The sequence below is a fragment of the Delphinus delphis genome, chromosome 15, assembly GCF_949987515.2.
Source record: "Delphinus delphis chromosome 15, mDelDel1.2, whole genome shotgun sequence".
Classification (NCBI taxonomy): domain Eukaryota; kingdom Metazoa; phylum Chordata; class Mammalia; order Artiodactyla; family Delphinidae; genus Delphinus; species Delphinus delphis.
This window is the reverse complement of record NC_082697.1, coordinates 29,962,138-29,975,946: the sequence shown is the minus strand read 5'-3', so window position 1 is coordinate 29,975,946 and position 13,809 is coordinate 29,962,138. Positions and strand designations below refer to the sequence as shown.

Sequence of the window (13,809 nt, the reverse complement as noted above, 5' to 3'; positions counted from 1 at the left end):
GTGTACACAGAAGTGAAAAACAACAAAGGCGAAAAACTATCGATACAACATGCATGAATCTTACCAGGATGAATGGGCAACATGGCTAAACAAGCCCAGCACAAAAAGTACATGCTGTCTGTTCCCAGCCACAAGGTACGATAAGGTTCAAAAACAGGCAAAACTCGTCTACATAAACAGAAATCATATCACTGGTTACCTCTGGGGAATGTTGACGAGTGGGTACAAAAGAGCGTTCTGGAGTGATGGAAATGTTCAATATCTTGATGTGAGTGGTGGGTACCTGGGCTTGCACATATGTAAAAATACGTCATCTGTACACTTAAGATTGTTACACTTTTTAGGACTTCCCTGGCGGTCCAGTGGTGAAGACTTTGCCTTTCAATGCAGGGGGTGCAGGTTCGATCCCTGGTCGGGGAGCTAAGATCCCACATGCCTCGTGGCCAAAAAAAGGCCAAAACATAGAACAGAAGCAATGTTGTGACAAGTTCAATAAAGACTTAAAAAAAAAAAGTCACATCAAAAAAAATTCTTTTAGAAAAAGTGTTGTTACACTTTATACTGCAACTTTGAAAAGAAAGACAGGGCTTCCCTGGTGGTGCAGTGGTTAAGAATCCACCTGCCAATGCAGGGGATGGGTTTGAGCCTTGGTCCTGAAAGATCCCACATGCCACGGAGCAACTAAGCCCCTGTATCACAACTACTGAGCCCGAATTATAGAACCCACGAGCCACAACTACTGAACCCCTGTACCACAACTATTGAAGCCCACACACCTAGATCCCATGCTCCGGAACAAGAGAAGCCACCGCAATGAGAAACCTGGGCACCTCAACAAAGAGTAGCCCCCGCTCGCCGTAACTAGAGAAAGCCAGTGCACGGCAACGAAGACCCAACACAGCCATAAATAAATAAATAAATAAATAATAAATTTTTTCAAAATAATAAAAAAAATTTTTTAAACTTAAAAAATAATGACAGACAACTAAGGGCTAAGAGGTTTGGCTGAGATCACTTGCAAATGCCTGAGCACACACCTGTCTCCAAAATCAGTGGTACCAAACTGAATCGTAGAAAGATGCCTGAACACCATTCAGATGAGATTTTATTACTTTATGTAGTAACCCTGTGGATATTTCACAACATTCAGCATTACAAAATGTTGTTAACATCACACCTGAACTCAACTGTGATAAAGCCAGCTCAGCCAAGACAGGGTGAATGTTGATTAGTTTGAGAATTTACTCCTGCTTGCTACCCTCCCCAAATTCAGTGACCTCATATCTAATTCTTGCAGGAAGATCATTGGGAGTATGGTGACTGGCTTTCAAATGCAGTTGTCATCCTCTGTCTTTGCTGGACCTTGCAAGGCTTTAAAAAATACAGCTTCCTGAAAAACACAATGAGATACTGACTTACTGCATTTGGGCTGATCTAACAAATATACCATAGGCTGGGTGGCTTATACAACAAACATTTATTTCTTGGTTCTGGAGGCTGGGAAGTCCAAGATCAAGGTGCCAACAGATTAGGTGTCTGGTAAGAGTTGTCTTCCTTGTTCACAGACTCAGTCTTCTCACTGTGTCCTCAGAAGGCAGAAGGAGCAAGGGAGCTCTCTTAAAAAAGCACCAATTCTACGGACTTCCCTGGTGGCGCAGTCGTTAAGAATCCGCCTGCCAGAGATAAACCCACGCACATATGGTCACCTTATCTTTGATAAAGGAGGCAAGAATATACAATGGAGAAAAGGCAGCTTCTTCAATAAGTGGTGCTGGGAAAACTGGACAGCTACATATAAAAGAATGAAATTAGGACACTCCCTAACACCATACACAAAAATAAACTCAAAATGGATTAAAGACCTAAATGTAAGGCCAGACACTATAAAACTCTTAGAGGAAAACATACGCAGAACACTCCATGACATAAATCACAGAAAGATCCTTTTAGACCCACCTCCTAGAAAATGGAAATAAAAACAAAAATAAATAAATGAGACCTAATGAAACTTAAAAGCTCTTGCACAGCAAAGGAAACCATAAACAAGATGAAAAGACAACCCTCAGAATGGGAGAAAATATTTGCAAACGAAGCAACTGACAAAGGATTAATCTCCAAAATATACAAGCAGCTCATGCAGCTCAATATCAAAAAAACAAAACAGGGCTTCCCTGGTGGCGCAGTGGTTAAGAATCCGCCTGCCAATGTAGGGGACACTGGTTTGAGTCCTGGCCCGGGAAGATCCCACATGCCGCAGAGCAACTAAACCCATGCACCACAACTACTGAGCCTGAGCTCTAGAGCCCGCGAGCCACAACGACTGAGCCCGCATGCCACAACTACTGAAGCCCGCACGCCTAGAGCCCATGCTCTGCAACAAGAGAAGCCACGACAATCAAAAGTCCACGCACTGCAAGGAAGAGTAGCCCCTGCTCGCCGCAACTAGAGAAAGCCCATGCACAGAAACGAAGACCCAACACAGCCAATAAATAAATAAATATCTTTTTTTTTAAAGAACCCAATGCAAACATGGGCAGAAGACCTAAATAGACATTTCTCCAAAGAAGGTACACAGATTGACAACAAACACATGAAACGATGCTCAACATCACTAATCGTTAGAGAAATGCAAATCAAAATTACAATGAGGTATCACCTCACACCAATTAGAATGGCCATGATCAAAAAATCTACAAACAGGGCTTCACTGGTGGCGCAGTGGTTGAGAGGCCGCCTGCCGATGCAGGGAACACAGGTTTGTGCCTCGGTCCGGGAAGATCCCACATGCCGTGGAGCGGCTGGGCCCATGAACCATGGCCGCTGAGCCTGTGCGTCCGGAGCCTGTACTCCGCAACGGGAGAGGCCACAACAGTGAGAGGCCCGCGTACCGCAAAAAAAAAAAAAAAAAAAAAAAAAATCTACAAACAATAAATGCTGGAGAGGGTGTGGAGAAAAGGGAACCCTCTTGCACTGTTGGTGGGAATGTAAATTGATACAGCCACTATGGAGAACAGTATGGAGTTTCCTTAAAAAACTACAAATAGAACTACCATACGACCCAGCAATCCCACTACTGGGCATATACCCTGAGAAAACCATAATTCAAAAAGAGTCATGTACCACAATGTTCATTGCAGCTCTATTTACAATCGCCTGGACATGGAAGCAACCTAAGTGTCCATCAACAGATGAATGGATAAAGAAGATGTGGCACATATATACAATGGAATATTACTCAGCCATAAAAAGAAACGAAATTGAGTTATTTATAGTGAGGTGAATGGACCTAGAACCTGTCATACAGAGAGCAGTAAGTCAGAAAGAGAAAAAAAATACCATATGTTAGCACATATATATGGAATCTAAAAAAAAAAAAAAGGTTCTGAAGAACCTAGGGGCAGGACAGGAATAAAGATGCAGACATAGAGAATGGACTTGAGGACACAGGGAGGGGGAAGGGTAAGCTGGGACGAAGTGAGAGAGTGGCATGGACATATATACACTACCAAATGTAAAATAGCTAGTGGGAAGCAGCCGCATAGCACAGGAAGATCAGCTTGGTGCCCTGTGTCCACCTAGAGGGGTGGGATAGAGAGGGTGGGAGGGAAATGCAAGAGGGAGGAGATATGGGGATATATTTATATGTATAGCTGATTCACTTTGTTATACAGCAGAAACTAACACACCATTGTAAAGCAACTATACTCCAATAAAGATGTTTAGAAAAAAAGAATCCACCTGCCAATGCAGGGGACATGGGTTCGAGCCCTGGTCTGGGAAGATCCCACATGCCGTGGAGGAACTAAGCCTGCGAGCCACAACTACTGAGCCCACGTGCCACAACAACTGAAGCCCACGCGCCTAGAGCCCGTGCTCCGCAACAAGAGAAGCCACCACAGTGAGAAGCTCACGCACTGCAACGAAGAGTAGCCCCCACTCGCCGCAATTAGAGAATGTCCACGCACAGCAATGAAGACCCAGTGCAGTCAAAAATAAGGAGAAAAACCATATGATCATCTCAATAGATGCAGAAAAAACTTTTGACAAAATTCAACACCCATTTATGATAAAAACTCTCCAGAAAGTGGGCATAGAGGGAACCTACCTCAACATCATGAAGGCTGTATATGACAAACCCACAGCAAACATCATTCTCAATGGTGAAAAACTGAAAGCATTTCCTCTAACATCAAGAACAAGGCAAGGATGTCCACTCTCACCACTATTATTCAACATAGTTTTGGAAGTCCTAGCCATGGCAATCAGAGAAGAAAAAGAAATAAAAGGAATACAAATTGGAAAAGAAGAAGTAAAACTGTCACTGTTTGCAGATGACATGATACTATACATAGAGAATCCTAAAGATGCCACCAGAAAACTACTAGAGCTAATCAATGAATTTGGTAAAGTTGCAGGACACAAAATTAATGCACAGAAATCTCTTGCATTCCTATATACTAATGATGAAAATTCTGAAAGAGAAATTAAGGAAACACTCCCATTTACCATTGCAATAAAAAGAATAAAATACCCAGAACAAACCTACCTAGGGAGGCAAAAGACCTGTATGCAGAAAACTATAAGACACTGATGAAAGAAATTAAAGATGATACCAACAGATGGAGAGATATACTATGTTCCTGGATTGGAAGAATCAATATTGTGAAAATGACTACATTACCCAAAGCAATCTAAAGATTCAATGCAATCCCTATCAAATTACCAATGGCATTTTTTACAGAACTAGAACAAAAAATCTTAAAATTTGTATGGAGACACGAAAGACCCCGAATAGCCAAAGAAGCCTTGAGGGAAAAAAGCAGAGCTGGAGGAATCAGACTCCCTGACTTCAGACTATAATACAAACCTACAGTAATCAAGACAATATGGTACTGGCACAAAAACAGAAATATAGATCAATGGAACAAGATAGAAAGCCCAGAGATAAAGCCACACACCTATGGTCAACTAATCCATGACAAAGGAGGCAAGGATATACAATGGAGAAAAGACAGTCTCTTCAGTAAGTGGTGCTGGGAAAACTGGGCAGCTACATGTAAAAGAATGAAATTAGAACACTCCCTAACACCATACACAAAAATAAAACCAAAATGGATTAGAGACCTAAATGTAAGACCAGACACTATAAAACTCTTAGAGGAAAACATACGCAGAACACTCTTTGACATAAATCACAGCAAGATCTTCTTTGATCCACCTCCTAGAGTAATGGAAAGAAATACAAAAATAAACAAATGGGACCTAATGAAACTTAAAAGCTTTTGCACAGCAAAGGAAACCATAAACAAGATGAAAAGACAACCCTCAGAATGCGAGAAAATATTTGCATACGAATCAACAGACAAAGGATTAATCTCCAAAATATATAAACAGCTCATGCAGCTCAATATTTTATAAATAAACAACCCAATCCAAAATTGGGCAGAAGACCTAAATAGACATTTCTCCAAAGAAGACATACAGATGGCCAAGAAGCACATGAAAAGCTGATCAACATCACTAATTATTAGAGAAATGCAAATTAAAACTGCAATGAGGTATCACCTCACACCGGTTAGAATGGGCATCATCCGAAAATCTACAAACAACAAATGCTGGAGAGGGTGTGGAGAAAAGGGAACCCTTTTGCACTGTTGGTGGGAATGTAAATTGATACAGCCACTATGGAGAACAGTATGGAGGTTCCTTAAAAAACTAAAAATAGAATTACCATATGATCCAGCAATCCCACTACTGGGCATATACCCAGAGAAAACCATAATGCAAAAAGACACATGCACCCCAATGTTCACTGCAGCACTATTTACAATAGCCAGGTCATGGAAGCAACCTAAATGCCCATTGACAGATGACTGGATAAAGAAGATGTGGTACATATATACAGTGGAATATTACTCAGCCATAAAAAGGAACGAAATTGGGTCATTTGTAGAGACGTGTATGGATCTAGAGACTGTCATACAGAGTGAAGTAAGTCAGAAAGAGAAAAACAAATATCATATATTAACGCATATATGTGGAACCAAGAAAAATGGTACAGATGAACTGGTTTGCAGGGCAGAAATTGAGACACAGATGTAGAGAACAAACGTATGGACACCATGGGGGGAAAGCAGCGTGGGGGTGGGGAAGGGGTGGTGTGATGAACTGGGAGATTGGGATTGACATCTATACACTGATGTGTATAAAATGGATGACTAATAAGAACCTGCTGTATAAAAAATAAATAAAATTCAAAAAAAAAAGCACTAATTCTATTCATGAGGGCTTCACCCTTATGATCTAATCACCTCCCAAAGACCCCACCTCCAAATACCGTCACATTGGGGATTAGTTTTCAATATATGAATGGGGGAGTGGAGCAGACAAAAACAGTCAGTCTACAGCAAATATCAACCAGCTATTATAGAAGAAACAAACAAAATGCGGTGTCAGCAAGGATATGGAGAAATTGGAACCTTTATACATTTCAGGTGGGAATGTGAAATGGTGCAGCTGCTATGCAAAACAGTACGGCAGTTCCTCAAAAAAGTAAAAATAGGCGGGGCAGGCCGGAGCGTGTCGGGAGTGGGCCCCGAGGCCCGAGCCGCGGGACCCGAGCGAAGGCCGCGCCGAGGTATCAGGGCCCAGCCCGGCTGCCCTAGCCGCCACCACGGGCATCAAATTTTTAGAAGTTATCAAACCTTTCTGTGCAGTTCTACCAGAAATTCAGAAACATGAAAGGAAAATCAAGTTTGGAGAGGAGGTACTACGGACTGCTATAACTCTCTTCATCTTCTTAGTATGTTGTCAGGTACCACTATTTGGAATCATGGCATCAGATTCTGCAGATCCTTTCTACTGGATGAGAGTTATTCTTGCATCCCACAGAGGAATGCTAATGGAATTGGGTATCTCCCCAATTGTAACATCTGGTTTGATTATGCAGTTGTTAGCTGGAGCCAAAATCATTGAAGTTGGAGATACACCCAAAGATAGAGCCCTATTCAATGGAGCCCAGAAACTATTTGGTATGATCATTACCATCAGGCAAGCCATTGTGTATGTCATGACGGGCATGTACGGGGATCCCGCTGAAATGGGTTCTGGAATCTGTCTCCTTATCATCATTCAGTTGTTTGTTGCTGGTTTGATTGTGCTGCTGTTAGATGAGCTGCTACAGAAGGGTTACAGCTTGGGGTCTGGGATTTCCCTCTTTATTGCCACCAACATCTGTGAAACCATTGTCTGGAAGGCCGTTAGTCCTACTACCATTAACACTGGCAGAGGTACCGAGTTTGAGGGTGCAGTCATAGCTCTCTTTCATTTACTGGCCACCAGGATAGCAGCATTATTCACAATAGCCACAAGGGAGAAGCAACCCAAATGTCTATTGATGGATGAATGGATAGAACAAAATATAGTATATACATACAATGGAATATTATTTAGCCTTAAAAAGGACAAAAATTCTAACATATGCTATTACATGGATGAACTTTGACAGCATTATACTAAGTGAAATAAGCCAGTCACAAAAGGACAACTGTATGACTCCACTTACATAAGGGATCTAGAGTAGTCAAATTCACAGAGTAGAAAGTAGAATGGTGATTGCCAGGGGCTTGAGGCAATGGAGAATGGAGAGTTAGTGTCTAATGGGTAGAGAGTTTCAGCTGGGGAAGAGGAAAAAGTTCTGGAATGGATGATGGTGATGAATGCACAATGTAAATGTACTTAATGCCACAGAACTTTACAATTAAAACTGGTTAAAATGGTAAATTTTACATTATGTATATTTTGCCATAGTAAAAATCCAGGTCTAGGTAGTTTCCTGCCACCTTTTTCAGGGAACCAAAGGAGGGCACAACATCACATCTATGGTATTCTTGCTAAAACTCATAATCTGAGGAAACCCAAAATAAGGAACATTCAACAGCTGTCCTACACAATACCGTAGCCACTTGCCACATATAGCTATTTTAATTAAAATTAAATAAAATGTAAAATTCATTTGTTATAAAGCAGAAACTAACACACCATTGTAAAGCAATTATACTCCAATAAAGATGTAAAAAAAAAAAAGTAAAATTCAGTTCCTCATCCCCACTAGCCACATTTCAAATGCTATTTTCATGTGGCTAATGACTATCATATTGGACAGCATAGATATAGAGTATTTCTATCATCACAGAAAGTTCTATTGGCCGGTTTTTTTTAAGTTGTATTGGACAGCACTGATCTATAGAATAACTCTCCAAAAATGTGAAGGACATGAAAGACAAGGAAAGACTGAGGATTAAAGGAGAATCTCCAGATTAAAGGAGAATAAAGAAACATAACAACTAAAAGCAATGTGGGATTCTGGGTTGGACCCTGAAACTGAAAAAGGACATCAGTGGGACAAATGATGAACTCTTACTAAGGCCTTTGGATTAGTTAATATTCTATTACGGTTAATTTTCTGGTTTTGGTCATTGTACTGTGGTTACGTAAGATGTAAACATTTGTATTATTTTTGCAACTGTTTCGTAAGTCTGAAATTATTTGAAAACGAAAATTTTAAGTGAAATTTAAAAATCATCTTTTGACTCTATCCAGCTATTTATATTCTCTTTCACTGTTGACTGCATCCCACCCTATTTCATGAATAAAATTTATTGATCATCGTGCATTTATTAGGGGAAAGGCAAGTCCAGAGAGTGATCTATACTACAGGTCGCCCCCCGCTCCATTGAGGTCCTAGGAGGCCCCCTCACCAGTAAAGTTCATCCCCAGGCAGGTGGCCCATGTCTCCAGACCAGTGCTCCAAGGAAGGCTGTGGCTCACATGCTATGACTCAGCAACCACCAGCTCATGTTTCCCCCCAGAGACCAAAGTCAGTCCCAAAGATAGTGCCAGAGGGCCCCAAAAATGTACATGTTCAAACGTCTAAGTTCCTTCAGGGGACTCTCCAAACTGAAAAACAAAATATAATCCCTGCCTTTACAACCTCATTTCAAGTAATAAGTTTTTAAATTGTTATTCTTTAAACTATTTTATTTTTTTACACTGTCAACTTTATTATGAAAAATTAATACATGCTTATAAAGTTAGTACGGGGAAAAACAGAAATGTTTGAGGAAGAAAACCAAAATTCATACTTATAATCCACCACCCAGAAAAAACTACTGGTAACACTCTGGTGTCTTTTCTTCTAGTACTTTCTCTTCTACAGTGCCAGATCTCTGAGTCCTCTGGCTTCCTGGAATCACCCTTGCCTCGCCCAGCCACATGGGAAGGACATAAAAGGGTCTGGTCTGGTATGAGTCCACCTTACCTCTCAGGGGTCTCAGGAGGAGGAAGGGACTTGGTCTGTGTCAGCTCATGGGTCCGATCCCTGATGCAGCCAGCGCCTCTGGGGCTATCCAACCCCCTATGCTCTGTGTGGCCTCACCAACCTCAGGACATTGTGTTACTCATCACCTGCCACTCAGGGGCTGCCATCCTGCCCTTCCTTTCTGAGAACTACTGACATAAGTTGCTTGGCAACAGACATTTACTTGCAGTTTCGGGAAAAACAGGGAAATGAGTGCATGGGTAGGACATGCCTTCAAAGTTAGATATTGGAGTTCCTAAAATTCACACACCTCCCCCAACGCAGAAGGCCATTCCCTAGCCACATCCCTCCAAGAGCCCAGCTTCCTGCCACACTTATTGGTGCCTGACTTGCTTTCAGGCCCTCTTGCTGTCTCTTTTCCTAGGGCCCCTCCCCCAGGATCTGGAGCTCAGTGCAGAAAACAGAAATCACTGTAGGTATTATGTGCACAAAAGGTTTTTGTTTCTTGAAGCATGATTTACATTTCATGAAATACATCCATTTTAACTGTGAAAATTGATTACCTTTTATCCAAGTAAATACCTGTGTAACCAGCTCCTAGATCAAGATCTAGGATATTTCCATCTCCCCAGAAAGTTCCCTTGTACTCCTTTTTCAGTCTCCATCCTCAGTCACTATTCTGATTCCATCACCATTGTTTAGTTTTGCCTGATCTTGAATTTAATATAAATGGAATCATATAATACATACTGTTTTGTCTCTGGCATCTTTTACACAACATTGTTGACATCCATCTATGTTGTTCCGTGTGTCAGGAATTTCTCTTTCATTGCTGAGCAGTATCCCATTATATGAATATACCACAATTTGTTTATTTATTCTACTTTTAGTGGAATATTCAGCCTTTTTGGGGTTTAGGCTATTAGGAATAAAGCTGCTATGAACATTCACATATAAGTCTTTTTGTGGAGTTATGCACGCATTTAAAAATTGGTGAACAAGAGGGTAGGGTATGTTTAGCTTTATTAGAAGCTTCCAACCAATTCTCCAAAGTGGTTGCACCACTTTATACTACCACCAGCAAGTATATCGATGGATCCAGGTTCTCCAGCACAGTCCTCTTCTTCACCAACACTTGACAGAGTCAGTTTTTTCACAGGAAGGAATTTCATACAGGGAATTAGTTGGTGCAAAATGGTGAGGGGGAATGGAGAAGCAGGAGTCAGAAGGCTGCCACTGGAGTAACTGAGTTCAACAGCACATTACCATAACCATGGTCAGAACTGAGGAGGCCACTGCTGCCACCCTCAGCTCCACATGGCTCTGTCTCAACATCTGGTTGATGCAGGAATATGCTGAGTCCGGCTGCTGAGACTGGCTCTAGACCTTGCATCTCTGTGTCCTTGCTGTCAGCATAAGTGACAGCAGGAAGATGGCCTCTGCCCCCCACCCCCAATCTCTGGTGGGGCATCTAATTGTCAGACCTTAATACTCATAACTCTAGCTGCAAAAGAATCCAGGAGAGACTTCCCTGGCGATTCAGTGGTTAAGACTCCACACTCCCAATGCAGGGGGCACGAGTTCGATCCCTCGTCGGGGAACTAAGATCCCACATGCTGCACAGCGTGGCCGAAAAAAAAAAATCTGGGAAATGCAGTTTCTTACTTTTTAGCCTCTGTCCAACATAGGAAAACACTCTAGAAGGAGGCAGAGGGAGCCAGTTGTATCAGTTGGCTTTTGCTGAGTAAAAAAGCTACCCCAGGGACTTCCCTGGTGGCACAGTGGTTAAGAATCCGCCTGCCAATGCAGGGGACACGGGTTCAAGCCCTGGTCCGGGAAGATCCCACATGCCGCGGAGCGGCTGGGCCCGTATGCCACGACTGCTGAGCCTGCGCTCTACAGCCCGTGAGCCACAACTAGAGGAAGCCTGTGCACAGCAATGAAGACCCAACACAGCCTAAAATAAATTAAAAAAAAAAAAAAAAGCTACCCCAACATGTAACAGACTAAAATAGCAACCACTTATTTAGCTCACAATTCTGTGGGTTGGTGATTTGGGGCTGGGCTTAGCTAGGTAGTTCTCATCTTATCTGAGCTCACTCATGACTTTGAAGTCAGTTGCCAATTCTGTTGGGAACTGACTGGCCTAGGATGGGCTCAGCTGAGATGGATCATCTCCGCCCATGTGGTCTCTCATCCGCCAGCAGGCCAGCCTAGGCTTGTTTTCATGATGGCTGGGCAGGTTTCCATGAGAGAGCAAAATGCTCTTTAGGCCTAGGCTCCAAATGGTACATCACTTCTGCCACATTCTATTGACCAAAGCAAGTCACAAGGCTAGTCCAGATTCAAGGGGAGTGGAAATAGACTCCACCTCATCCAGAAGGTGAGGTAAATTCACACTGCAAGGGTGTGATTAAACGGTGGGTTGAAAAGTCAGGGTAATCTACCACACTAGTCCACAGCCCCCACCATGCCTCCCACTTCTGGAACTAGCTAGCAAATCCCAAGTACTCAGATCCATTTTTTGGGCAAAGCAACAAGATTCCCTGTACCTTCCCTTTTCTGTCCCTTTATTTTATCCTGTTTCTTAGGTTCCTTAACTTTATTTTCTAAATCTTCTAATTAATTTTTAATGTAAGGAATAACATTGAGAACTCATTCTTGTTGTCTGTTCTTCCTGGTTTTGCTTTATGGATGTGATATCTTTCTGAAGCTAATTACTAAAGAGAGCAATTAGAAAGCCTTCTTAAAAAAAAAAAAATCTTTTATGTTCCCTGCATGGTTTTCCTCTGAAACCATTTCTTGCTGTTTATTTAGTTTCTCTTTTATGTTGTAGGCTTTCCCCAAATGTCTGGTGAACTTTGTTCACATTAAGAGTGAGGCAATAAAAAGCATGAAGGAAGTTCTGCACACATCCATTGGTTGGCTTGTTTCTGAAAGGGCCATATGGGGACTGGCCTGTGGAAGAGCCCTACAGGCCAGAACATGAGGGTCTCACACATGGGGCTGTTCTGTTTCTTTAGAACATGAGCACTTAACTTGGTTTGGGACAGTGACTCCTTGGGCTGTCTGGTAAAGTCCATAGGCCAGAACAATGTTTTTAAAGGCATTTAAAGATACATAGGGTTACAAAGAAACAAAAGAAAACAAAACCCAATACTGAAATACATTAAAGTATTAAACAAATGTTTCAGTAAATAAATATGTAAATAGTGTCATGCAAAGATGATAATCTGAGGTATCTGCATCAATTCTATAATGATACTAAAACACCCAAAATTTCTTTTGGTGACCAAGTATCAGATCCTGCTAATAGCATTGTCACTTGTAGCCAACATTTTAAAAGGGAGGAAATTACAAAAGGCACACTTTAGGGGAGAGGTGATAGATGTGTTGATTATCTTGATTGTGGTGACTGTTTCATGAGTATATACATACGTCAAATCTCATCAAATTGTACACTTTAAATATGTGTAATGTTAGGTAAATACAGAATCCTACCAACAGAAAGACCTTTATGCACCAACACAGAGGGGAGAGAAAACACTATTATTGAAAATGCAATCAGTTTAAACCATGCAGGTACTTCACAATACACTACAAAGTCTCAGCAGCATTTCATACATTTTACATAATAAAGTAGAACAAAGAACAATTAAAACTTAATTTCAGATAGTAATTAGTGAAAAAGATGCATTTTTTTCCCCATCTGAATTGCAGAATCCCGTGAATTCTGTCCATGAATCCCTTGAAAGTCTGTGGCTTCCAAGTCCCATCATTGTCCCAATAATGCCCAGACAATAACAATTTTTTCCTGATTCAGTATCCAACTTTGATCACCCATTGCTTTGAGTTGTCATGTTTTTTGATCTCCTTTAATCAGAAGCAGTTCCTCGGCCTTTCACTGCCTTGGTATTTTTAAAGACTGCAGGTCAGAATTTTCCTCTATTTGGGTTTGTTTGGTTTCATCCTCCTGATCAGATTCAAGTTAAACATTTTTTTTTTTTTTTTTTTGCGGTACGCAGGCCTCTCACTGTTGTGGCCTCTCCCGTTGCGGAGAACAGGCTCCGGACGCGCAGGCTCAGCGGCCATGGCTCACGGGCCCAGCCGCTCCGCGGCATGTGGGATCTTCCCGGACGGGGGCACGAACCTGTGTCCCCTGCATCGGCAGGCGGACTCTCAACCACTGCACCACCAGGGAAGCCCCCAAGTTAAACATTTTTAACACTCAGAAGTGACACTGTCCTTCCTGCACATCAGGAGGCACAGGATGTCCATTTGTCCCATTACTGGGGATGTTCACTTCGATCACTTGATAAATGGGGTGCCCTCCAGTTTCTCCACGATAGATTTACTATTTCCTCATTTGTAACTAATAACTAATTCACTGAAAGGCTACATAAAAGTCCTGTTCCTCATCAATCTTTCACTGACTGGTTTTAGCATCTCAGTAGATTTCATAGATCTTCTTTGTATAGACACAATGTATT

At 41.8% G+C, this 13,809-nt stretch overlaps 1 pseudogene; it reads left to right on the top strand.

Annotated features, from left to right (window-relative positions):
* Positions 1–81: 81 nt before the first annotated feature.
* On the top strand, positions 82–7,504 carry LOC132437625 (protein transport protein Sec61 subunit alpha pseudogene; annotated as a pseudogene).
* Positions 7,505–13,809: the final 6,305 nt, after the last annotated feature.